Raw genomic sequence first — 11217 nt, 5'->3', positions numbered from 1 at the left:
TGAGTTAAGGCAGCTGGCTGTACATCTGAGTGTCAGACCTCATGGGCCCTCACCATGGAGGCAAGTGTGCTTCAGTTGTTGGTACCCCATTCCAAACCCCCATGAAAAGACATAAGGTCTTTGGTGCCTATACCCTGGTTTTATTTAATCTATTTTCTCCCAGTTAAAAATTGTCATTTGTGAGCCTATATGCTTTTTATTCTAACCAAATGACATCAATTTAAAGAAAACAAAAATAGATCATCCAATAGTGAACTGCAAAAGGTGCACTCAAAAGAGAGTGGTTTAAGCAGAAACAAAGGAAAAGAGAATAACTTGCATTTCTGAGAACCCCAAGTTGTTAAGACCATACAGTCTCAATTTCTGCACTGCCCTTAAGCAATGAAGTTTATATGGAACTTGATTATGTTTTGAGGCACTGGAATCTAAATTGATTCTTATTATCTCAGAATATAGAAACACTTATGACTTAAGCAACAGCTGTAACTTGTAGATGACTTCCAAATGAGCTAAATACAGAGAGCTGGGGAAAATAAATTATGAATATATGTAAATATAGGCAATTTAGCTTATCAGTTTTTTGATATTTGATTTTGCTAAAATTTTTTCTTTAATGATATCTCACTTATAATGAATCATTTCTAATTTTCTTAGGTGCTTGCCATTACATTGGTCTACTTTTTGCAGTTTCATAATGGGCATGAAAAATTATTGTTTTATCAACATTAATTAGACCCGACATCTTGTTAAGATAATACACTCATCCACTTTATTAGGGATGAAGTCGTTGTTTTTGACACTGTTTTAGGCTAACTCATTTTTTTCTAGACCCACATTGAAATACATTTATAGAAAAATGACAATTCATGTATAGATACTAAGAAAGAGAACTTCAGAGTATGTTTTGTAGACTAATTTATGGATTCTCTTACAAGCTTCTTAACTAATATAAGTGTAAAATATGTAAGATCCAGACTATTCAGTTCATTATTGATCTATTCCTTTAGATCATTGCCAGAATGCTGTCTTTTAGAGTCTTTAGATTTGAGATCTTTGTTTCACTCTCAATTTATTTATTTCCCCAAAGCTTCTGCAAACTGACTGAGCCATGCCCTGGCTAGATCCTGGTGCCACAGATCTTGCCATCAGGAACTTACAGTCAAGGAAGATAGAAAAGTAAAGAAGGAAATAACTTATGTTTGCAACAACAGACATCTAAACACAGAGAGGAAACAGAGAAGAAAATGCTTAGCTGGAGATATCTATCTATCTATAGGAACATGTTAGAATGGCTTTGGAAAGGCATTCATTGTTGAGCTGAATATAGAAAGATAAATAGGTACCTCCTACTATGTAAATAAATGCCGAGAATGGGAACGATGTGCGAGAATGAGCTGTATGACAGAAAACAAAATTGGAAAATTTCAAGTAGATGTATCTGCCTTTGGGATGAAATGCCAGAAGAACATGACACAATGGAAATCTGGAAATAGTAAAGAAGATAAAACCACGGATGGCCTTCTCTGATGCCCTAAAAAGTCTGGAGTCTTGAAGGGGAATAAAACATCATATTACTTATTTTTCAAAAGCTCTCTCTCTCTAGTTGTAGTAGAGAATTTGGATCCAGGAGGTACTAGGCTGCATTCAGGAAGATCAGAAATGCAATATTGAATAATGCAGGTGAGAAAAGGTAAAGGACTTTAAATGAAGCACTAGTTGAAAGAATGTGAAGGGGAAACAGATAAGAGAAAGCTAAAGAAAGGACATCTAGGATAAGACCCTGGTTCAGAGACTAGCAGTTTGGGTGGAGGCCTAGGACATTCACAGAAACTGAGAAAAATAAAACAGAAATATCAGTGTGAAAGATAATCTTCAGGTTTTGACTTCTTGAATTCAGGTGCCCCTAGAATATCCAGACCTAGATGCCTATAGACAGTTAGATATATGAAAGTAACACCAAATTTTCATGCATCTGAATATTTTAAATCATTTCTGTGATGATATATCTCTGGGAAATAGAGATAGGTAACTGTTAGGAAAGTCCTTCAAGTTCATACTTAAACAATACAAAGTCAAATATAAAAGGAACCTGCTGAGAGAGAGAACAATTACAATGTCTATAAAGCAACTAGCCTCTGACTAATAAAAATAAATGGAAAAAAAAGAAAAGAAAAACAAATAAGAAATGACCAGGAAGCCAAGGGAAAATATGTCAACAAGAGTGAATGCTGCTTAGAAGACAAAGTAGTATGATGGTTGATAAATAGCCAATGTATTTTAAAGAGATGAGTTTGATTGGTGACTATCATGAACAACTTAGAGTGATTACGCTTAACTAATGTCTAAGCTGAGAATTGTATAAAAAGACAGGAAATTAAAAGACTCAATATGGACAAAAACAAAAAACAACAACAAAAAAGAAAACAGAAGCCTTGGAAAGAGTGAGATTTTAGTCAGTCTGAGGTCCAAGTGAGTCCAATCTCAGCTCAACTTTTACCAGCTGTATGTGTGTGCGTGCTAAGTCAATTCAGTCGTGTCTGACTCTTTGCTACCCCATGGATTGTAGCCCACCAGGCTCCTCTGTCCATGGGATTGCTATATGAGCTTGGACAATTTATACTGCCTCAATTTGTAGAGTAAGGGTGGTATAATATCAAACTTAGGTTTGCTGAAATAAATTTTTCAAATCACTTGCAAAAAGTACCAACACAGAGCCTTCCCCTTTCTAAAAATACTATCTAACTTTAATCATTGTTGACGAGTTCACTATTTCAGTTCAGTAGTTTGCATCCTGATGATGGCTACTTGTGAGACACGCACATCTTTCAAACAGTCTCTGGAATGCTCACAACCCTGGAAGGCAAAGGTTAAGATGAGTGATAAGAACAGGTAGCTGACAGATGGCTTTGTTCTCACTGTTTCTACTTCTGAGCTGTTTGTAGGACTCCCAACTGTTTTATTTAAAGTGGAAATGATTTGCTCCTTGACACCACCCAAAAACTTTATGAATTTGCACTCTCATCTTCATTTTTCTCCCTTACACAAATGAAAGCATTATTTCAGAGGTTTATGTGGTTTTCTTAAATTTTTCTAATTAGGGATTTTATCATTCCTCCTCTGTTACATGCAAGGTGGGAATCATTTCAATCAGGACTGTACTCAGAGCTAGCCCAACCATCTCTCCCCCTCCCCCCCAAAAAAGGGGATTGTTTGTTGGGGAAAGAAAAATGAGACTCAGAAGCTCAACTTGAATAATAAGCCCATTATTTAAGTGCCACACTGTCCCTCTTGGACCACAAAGAGCACAGACTCTGGCTCTTAGAGCAATCCTGCTGCTCAGCTTTGGCATCCTCTCCTCTAGTTGGATGTGTCCTTCTTGGAAAACAAATGTAGAAAACAGAAGGATCTTTATCTGCCTTCCATGCCTGCTCCTAAAGAGATGCACAAGTGTGTAACATATAGAGCATCATACACTCTCATACATATAAATTTTAGTCATTTAAAATTTATTGCTGAGTAGTAATTCATTGATCACAATTTATCAATTCACTCACTGAAGGACATTAAGTCACTTCCAGTTTTTGGCTATTACAAATTAAGATGCTATGAACATTTGCATATACACAGATAGTGCTGAGTTGTTTTTTTTCCTTTTGAGTAAATTTCTAAGAATGGAATGGCTAAGTTATACAATAAGTGCATGCTTAAATATTTAAGAAATTGTCAAACAGTTTTCCAGAGTGTTTGTACAGTTTTCATTCCCACGAGCAGTGCATGAGAGTTCTATTTCCTCCACATCCTTGCCAAAACTTACTTTGGTCAGTTAATTTAATTTTTGCAAATTTTAGAGCATATTTGTACCCCATTGTGATTTTATATAACCCTAATGAGTGAAAATGTTGAGTATTTCTTTGTGTTCTTATTTACCACCAGTATATATTCTTTGGTGAAATTTATGTTTAAATATTTTGCCCATTAAAAAATAAACATATAGAGTGTCAGATGGAGTTCAAAGATGCCACTTGGATGGTTTTCTGTCAATCTTTAAAGCCTTAGTTCCAGCAAATCTATGTTGTACATGATCACACCACTGGTTTACCTAGCCCCTTGAATTTCTTTATAACAAAATGATTTGCAAATAACTATATAGGAGGAATTATGTGAATCAGCTATTAATGTAAGACTGAAAAATGAGGATAATTTCTACTCTACAAATCCCCACTTAATATAATCATGATGCAAAAGTAAACAATAAACCCAGTTTTTTATTTCTGTGGGGGATGATTTTTTGGCTCTGGATTCTAGAACCCACTCCCTGGAGTTCTGAGAAACCAGTTCAGCCCTCAATACTCTCACTTGCAGGAACACTTGAGGAAACACTTCTGAAGCTTAGAGACCTCTTCTAAATGATGATCTGTCATCAACTTATAAGAAACATCACTTTTGAGGACACCAAAAGAAGTTCCAGAGAAAGCATATGGACATCAGGAAATTATGTTGCCTTTTGATCACGAACAAGTCATCTGCAAGTGTCTCCTGAGACCCAAGATTGGCCCAGGACTTCATTTTCAAAGAGAATTGATGGGGCATTAAAGCCAAAAGCATCTGGGACCAACCAGACAACCCAATCAGCTTATCTATGCATGAACTATGACAGAGACCAAATGTAACTCCAAAAAGCATCAAAGCAATTGTCTGTGGATTCTGCCAATAGAGGAAAATGCTGCCAGTGAAAAAGAGCATTCCTGGCTTAGCAGCTGGAGTTTCAAACTGCTTTTTAAAAATGAGCAAAAATAGAAGTACAAAGAACTGGTGGTCAGCAACAGTTTGGGAAGCCTAAAATGAAAATGTTCAATAAACTGTGTTTGTAAGTCACACCATAAATCTTCCATTGCCTGATTGGCTATTTCTCATCCAACAGAAATGCTTCTGTGTTAGACAGCACATCCTATTCAATTACTCAATTTTCTTCTGATATGTTTTCTTTAAGAATCAAAGGAAGACAGTGATTAGGAAAAACGGGTATGTGTTAGATGCTTTAGAGACATTACCTCCTTATTTCTGCTTTTACCTCAAGAAGAAAATTCAGTGATCTGAATTTTCAGATTCAGGGAAATTTTTGAAATGGGAAAATCTTGAAACTCATGGTTGAAGAATTCAAAGCCTCTCAGAATCACAGTCTCAGAAAAGACCTTTGAGATTCCCCAATAACATTTCTAATTCAAGGCAAAGCTCACCAGCCTCTTCTTGCACATGTGTAGAAATGGGTAGCCCCCTGTTTATAAGGGTATTCATACCATCACTGCATAGCCCTTATTATTAGAAAACTTCCCTCAAATATCTCCCACAAAACTCTAGGTACCCATTTAAACTCTGCCATCTGATAAGCTCAAGGCCAAGAGAGCTGTTCATTTCACGTTATGCCCCTCATTTCAGTTATTAGGTGACAAGAACTATGGCTTCCCAATTATTTTTCTTGACACAAACTCCCAACTTACACAATTAAGCCTGGGGTAACTCTTAATCTTTAACATCTTTATCAATTCCCTTTCCATATTTGAGGATCATTTGAGCTTCTCTGGTAGCTCAGATGGTAAAGAATCTGCCTGCAATGCAGGAGACCTGGGCGGGAATGGCAACCCGCTCTAGTATTCTTAAATGGAGAATTCCATGGACAGGGGAGCCTGGTGGGTTACAGTCCATGGGGTCACAAAGAATTAGACATGAGTGAGTAACTAAAACACACACACACAAGCAAAAGAGCTTTCCTGCTCAGATGGTAATGAATCTGCCTGCAATTCAAGAGACCTGTGTTCGATCCCTGGGTCAGGAAGATCCCCCTCGAGAAAAGAATGGCTATCCACTCCAGTCTTCTTGCCTGGAGAATTCCATGGACAGAGGAGCTTGGTGGGCTACAATCTACCTGTCCATGGGGTCGCAAAGAGTTGAACATGACTGAGCAACTAACACACATACTTTCAGGCATAAGAGCTGGTAGCTCAGCACTAACGAATCTACCAGCAATGCAGGAGACGCAGGTTCAATCCCTGGGTTGGGAAGATCCCCTGGAGGAGAAAATGTCAACCCATTCCAGTATTCTTGCCTGGGAAATCCCATGGACAGAGGAGCTTTGCAGACTTCAGTGCATGGAGTTGCAAAGAGTCAGACACGATTTAGCGACTAAATAGCAGCAGCTGAGGCAGACATAAGAGATGCTCAGATGACCGAATATAATAAAGATGGTGAAAAAGTTCAGGAGCAGTCTGCTAAGGTTGATTTTGTCCATTGTTAGGTCTGTCTAAAGGTATTATGTTGGTAAGCCTGACATGTGCCCTAAATCCACTAGAATGTATCAATCTGCTATGCAAGCTTGAAAGTGTTCCCTGGTCCTCTCTAGACTCACTCATGGGCTTCTTCCCATCCCCCAACACTCCAAATTTGCCTAAAGCTCAACTTGTACCCAATATCACTCTAGGCACATGCTGTGCTCACTCCCAGCCCATTTTTCACCTCATTCTAACCCTAATCCAATCTTAACTTCACTCTTAGCCCACATCAGAAAGGCTGATCCAGGAGCCGTTGGATCCCGTTTAGTAAACTGAAGGTTTCTTACAGTATCCTTAAATTTAAGCAAACAATGTCTTTTTATATCAATACATATATACATTTGATCTTTTATTTTTAATCCAACTGGAATGGTCCAATACACAATCATAAGGCATCTGGAAGTGAATTCAGTATTCCAGATGTAGCAGGATCAGCACAGAGAACAAAGGGAATACTACTGCTCTTGATCAAGAGCAGTGATAACATATGCATGCTGAATCTACAATCAACTGAAATAAGGAAGTCTTTTTCACAATAGCATATTAAAACACAACCTACCAGTGAGTCTGTGATAAATAATGTTAGCTGATGGCAATGTAAATACTTTAGAGTAACGTTATAGACCAAAGATAAATTTACATAAAAATAGATCATACTTTTTTTAACTGTGTTTATCATTTCAGGGTTAACCAATTCAGTCTACTGTTTCCTAAACACTCCTCACTTATCCAATAATCATTACTTCATTTCTGCACGTAAGATTTTTTTTTTGCACATAAGATTTTGATTCTTATTAAATTGCTTGAGAAGAATAGCACATTAAGTTGTCAGGCATAGCTAGGAGAGGAAGCTTTGATAGAGAATGAAAGAGAAGCATAATGGAGAAAACTAAATATCTAGAGTAAAATGAGCAGAAGCGCTATGGAACAGGAGGCTGAGCGCACTAAGGAAAGCTTCATTGGACCACCAGTGCTTGTGAAAGTTAATGCTTCTGATGACCAGGGTAACACCTCCATCTAACACTCCTGAGTTCCCAGGGAAGCATATGTCAACTTCCACATTCTTGAAAGAACAACCTGCTTCTCCACTGGTGAAAGTTTGGAAACATGCCCATCTCTCTCTATTGTAGATTCTTGGGTTTTTGGGAACATAACAAATATGAACAATATAGGTTCATCAACTTATTATTCATTAATTACTTCATTCATTAATTTTCAAGAATCTTGTTTTATTCAGATTAGTTTTTATTAGCTTCTAATGTGGAAAAGATTTAAGGATGGAGAATCAAAGGCAAAGGAGTTTCGAGGACTAATATTCAGTGCCTTAAAGTTCTTAATCAAGGCAAAATTTAAAATTGGAAGTATTCAGTGTTACTGGTTAATATATTCATACTCCTGATTTATCAAGCAACAGAAGCCTAATGTATCAGGTTGGATTGATTTTATAGTGGAGACATTTTGCAGAAATAATCTCTCAATGGCCTAGTCTAACTTTTTTTTGAATAGCCTTAGTTTGATTGTCACATTGCAAATCCCTAATAACTATCATGTAGCTCATTCTGTCAAATAGAATCTTTTAGATTAATACCTGGTTCCAGGAATTAGATCTTATCACCGCAATAATAAACCCAGGAGGGGCACTGCCTCATCATTATGAGAAGAATTCAGAAAGAAAACGCCTGTCTTGTACAGATAATTTTGTTTTATCAATGAGATGTGAATACATACATATATATGCACAACTTCTAACAGGGTCCATTATAACTGCAGTGGTAAAAATGGAGAGGTCAATCTGCTCTATTTCCTGTTATCTGAAAGAACTGCTCAGACTGCTGTGGATGCTCACTTCCCGATTACATGTGGATACTTAGAATCGAGCCATGTGTCTACATCGAGCGTGATGTGATGTGACATGATGAGAGAGGCTGACCCCATGATTTGACATGATGCTGAGACCATCACTCAGAGATGTACTCAATGATACATACATGCTTTCTGCATTCCATGATCCAGTCAGCAACAGAGCAAAGTCAAATGTCACTGAGCTTTATAGGCTCTGTGACAAATAAACAAGGAAGGGGAGGAGAGTGGTATAATGAATTACTCAAAGCTTAACACATAGAAAATTACCCAGTGAAGAAGCAACCATGCAAATTAGCAGGAAAGGAAAATGATTGGTGACATAAAGTCTGCAGAATGGCTAGTATGAGTGACAGTAGTGTGTGTCACTGAAACTCTATGCCTTTCTTCCTTCTATTCTTCGATGGCACAGTACTTGTAAAAAGCATGCTTTTGTACAAAGAGAATATTTGTAGAAACTTGGAGTGCTATACCTGGGACTTTCCTAGTCCATGGATCCTAGGAGATTTAAGGTGACTTCAACAACAGATTTCAAGAGTTTTCATTTCAGATCTGCTTGCAGATTGGCTTCCTTAAGGGCCAAGTCTTGATTATTATAATTTACCCTCAGTGCTATATTTTAATGAAAGAAAGCCCTGAATTCATTGGGCGGTACATCTTACTGACTTAGTGACACAGATGTCTTCTCCCAAGCCAAGAAATTTTCATGGGAATCAGAATTATAGCCCAGCTCAGCAAAGACGAGTAAAGAAGAGTTCTATGTTTTGAGAATGAATGAATTGATTCAATTTTCCCAGTGTGATCTACCTCCCAAGAACTTTAGAGAGCACCAGTCAAAAGAATCACAGGTAGAAGAGATGATTTTTTTCTCTCTTTTTCTGTGAAGTCCGCTCAGAAGTGTGGCAAGACCAATCCACAAATGACAGTTTAATAAGAACAGTCCCTTGTTTCTCCCACTGAAATTTTTGTTCACATCACATTACTATATTGTTTATTCTTCTCGTCCTTTGAAATTTCTAAAATATCCTTTCTATACTTGATCTTTCATGCTTCTTACTTCCCAGGAGTTTGAAAGTGAATTTCCCTCCTTTGGGCCACGTTTTCATGGGATTCTAGCAAATGGGGACAGGTGTATCTGTCCCTTATTAAGCAGAATTTTTTTACCTTGAGGATTTCAGATATAATCGATTGACCTGTTGATAGCAGTTTCCATTCATTTAGAACAAGTTGATAAAAAAATTCATCTGCACTTTCATTTTATATAAATACTTACAATAGTCTATTTAGGGTGTCCTCAAGTGGCTCAGATGGTAAAGAATCCGCCTGCAATGCAGGAGACCTGGGTTCGATCCCTGGGTTGGGAAGATCCCCTGAGAAGGGAAAGGCTACCCACTCCAGTATTCTGGCCTGGAGAATTCCACGGACTATATAGTCCATGGGGTCACAAAGAGTTGGACACGAGTAAGCGACTTTCACTTTCACAACTTTATAAAGTCCAGAAATCAACCAAAGGATAATATTCTAGGACCATGCATTCCAAGGATCGTATCATTGTTATCTGGTGGAAAAGTCCTACTCCAACTTCCTTGAAGGGTACCCAACGGGCATGATAGTTACAGCAGCTACCAAAGACACAGCTAATCATACCTCAGATACAGCTGAGTGATTCTGCCATGTGAAGTAATAACACTGAAACTTCTTGTTCTTACTTCTAAGGTTAAACATATTCTTGTAATAAGGAGAGGAGAATAAATAGATCCAATTGATTTATTTATATTAATTACATGTAATTATTTCTTTTGGAAAAGTACTTTAAGCTTGCTTCATTGATCAAGTCTCTCAGAAAAAAATACACAAAGTAGCCTTTTCTGTGGGCTGCCTACAATAATGAAATACAAAAGCTCACAGCAGATAAACAATCAAATCTTTAAAATACTTTGAAATCAAAATACAAATGTCTCCTATCTTCCTCTTGGATCACAAATTTTAAGACAGACCATTCTTCCATAGGAATCAGAAGCCGCCTGATAAGTGCAGTTGGTAAATATTTCCAAAATAAGAAAACAAATGAAAGATGACAACAAATGTAAAATTAGAGGCATCCTCTTGAATCATGAAAGCATTCCTTTTAGCTTAAGAATTACTGACATCCCAAACTACTGCAGTGACAATTCGTTGCAGTCTAGCTTGATCATCCTCTTCACATGAATAGTATTTTCATTTTAAAAGTCATGTGTGCACAGCAAGCCCATGGAAAACTCAGTAATGTGCATGGCCTTAAAGGGAAAACGACAAGTTTCCATTTTCTCTTCAGTGGTTCTATTGAAAATAAAGTATGTTGAATGATTCATTGAACTTTTGATACCAGTTGGAGGGTGACTTGTGCCAAAACTGGTGAAATATGTTGCTGCTGCTAAGTCACTTACTCTGTGCAACCCCATAGACAGCAGCCTACCAGGCTCCTCTGTCCCTGGGATTCTCCAGGCAAGACTACTGGAATGGGTTGCCATTTCCTTCTCCAATGCATGAAAGTGAAAAGTGAAAGTGAAGTTGCTCAGTCATGTCGGACTCTTTGCAACCCTATGGACTGTAACCTACCAGGCCCCTCCGTCCATGGAATTTTCCAGGCAAGAGAACTGGAGTGGGGTGCCATGTCCTTCTCCACTGGTGAAATATATCTTCCATTAACTCACACAGTGCTTTGTAAGAAACAAATTTGATTTAAAAATCATACTTATATACCGCCTTGTATTAAGGGTAAGATGACTCTACAGTCCCTTGGATTTCCAGATGTCTGTGAAATGTTTTTCTTCTAGGAAGAAGGTAACTGTGATAATGCAATACCCATAAATGGGACCAAAGGGTTGAGTGAAAGTAGTTAATACTTTATTAATAGCAATAGCATTTACATTCACCAGGCATTGTGCTGAGCATATAATACATGATTAATCACTTCTCTCAATGATATGAATTGGGTAGTATAATACCTACTATGAAAAAAAGTGTGAAAGTGTTAGTCGCTCAGTCATAT

This window comes from Cervus elaphus, chromosome 11 (genome assembly GCF_910594005.1).
Source record: "Cervus elaphus chromosome 11, mCerEla1.1, whole genome shotgun sequence".
In the NCBI taxonomy this organism is placed as follows: domain Eukaryota; kingdom Metazoa; phylum Chordata; class Mammalia; order Artiodactyla; family Cervidae; genus Cervus; species Cervus elaphus.
This window is presented reverse-complemented; position numbering follows the sequence as displayed.